The sequence below is a fragment of the Mus pahari genome, chromosome 23, assembly GCF_900095145.1.
Source record: "Mus pahari chromosome 23, PAHARI_EIJ_v1.1, whole genome shotgun sequence".
In the NCBI taxonomy this organism is placed as follows: Eukaryota; Metazoa; Chordata; class Mammalia; order Rodentia; family Muridae; genus Mus; species Mus pahari.
In genome coordinates, this window is record NC_034612.1 from 36,066,377 (window position 1) to 36,067,877 (window position 1,501).

The 1,501-nt window shown below is 59.4% G+C and overlaps 1 pseudogene; it reads left to right on the top strand.

Annotated features, from left to right (window-relative positions):
• The first annotated feature begins 242 nt into the window (after positions 1-242).
• On the top strand, positions 243-1,239 carry LOC110313161 (annotated as a pseudogene).
• The last annotated feature ends 262 nt before the right edge of the window (positions 1,240-1,501 follow it).

Below are 1,501 nucleotides of genomic sequence, written 5' to 3' on the forward strand. Positions count from 1 at the left end.
GTACAGAGGGATTCTGTTCTTTCCTTGCAATTTAGTAAGTCTGTCTTAGCCAATTTTTTTTTTTTTATTGCTGTAAAGAGACATCATGACCAAGGCAACTTATAAAAGAAAGCGAGAAAGGCTGGCATCTGAGCCGGTCTGTACAGGATGGGCAATGGACTGGAGGGCATACTGGGCACCCCGGAAGTTCGCGGCCACTCCCTCCGCCCTGCCCTGGGCAGAGCAAGGTGGGGGAGGTGGGGATGGAAATGCCCTTCTATGGCTAGGTGGCACTGAGAGGCCTAGCTGCAGGTGTGTAGAGCTTCACTGGTGCTACTGGGTCCCCTGGTGGTGGTGGCTTCGCTCTTTCCCTGGGGCGCCCCCAAGAGCGGTATGCTGAAGAAAGATGTGCTGATGCTCAGCCAGGTGGAGCAGGGAGCAGAGGGACTGAAACCAGGGTAGGCCACTGCACCTTCTTTGCTGCGCCCATATGGCGCCCCCGGTGGACTAGTGTCTTCGCTGGATCTTGTGCTGCTCAAACATCACTGAAGCTGGAGAGGCTGATCATCCAGTCCAATGGGCTGGTGGCCACTATCCCGACCAGTATGCAGTTCTTTTATCCGATGGTGGCAGTCAGCGAGGAGCAGGAGTTCGCCAAGGTCTTCATCAAGGCTCTTGAGGACCTGTACAAGCAGAGCCAGCTGGGTGAGGCCACCGCGGCCACCTCAGGGGCCCCCTAGCCTGCTGACCTGTCGGCCACCCCCGGAGCCACGGAGACTCCGGTCTACGCCAACCTGACCAGTTTCGCGGGTGAGGCCGGGCACCCTGGGGGCGCAGCCACCATGGCCTTAGCTGTGGAGCCAGTTACCTTCCCGCTGCCCCCGGGAGCGCTGGGGCCGATGCCACCTCCGCATCCACCACGCCTGGCCGCGCTCAAGGATGAGCCGCAGACCTTGCTGGACTTGTCGAGCTTCTGCGACAGCCCTCCGCTGTCGCCCATCCACATGGACACGCGGGATCGCATCTAGGCGGAGCGCAAGAGGCTGTGCAAACATCTCCGCCTCCAAATGCCGCAAGCGCATGCTGGAGCATATCTCGCGCCTGGAGGAGAAAGTCAAGACCCTCAAAAGCCAGAACACCGTGCTGGAGTTCACCGCCAGCCTGCTGCGCGAGCAAGTGGCTCAGCTCAAACAGTAAGTCCTCAGCCAGGTCAACAGTGGCTGTCAGACGCTGCCCCAGCACCAGGTCCAGGCATACTGAGCCCTAGCGCGGGGGGCATGCTTGGACTCACTGTGGTGCTGTTAGGGTGCGTCCCGGACTCTTTGGAGACTCGGTTTCCCTGGACAAGTCGGACCCCCCCTTAACTCTGGATGGGGACCCCTCGCACATGACCCCCTCCCTCGCGCCGCCTCTGTACCCGCAATCCTGTGCTTGGCTGCCCCTTTGTACCTCCGAGTAGGGGCTCTAAGGGGGCGGACAGCCTCATGCTCTGCCTTTTTTTTTTTTTTTTTTTTTTTTTTTT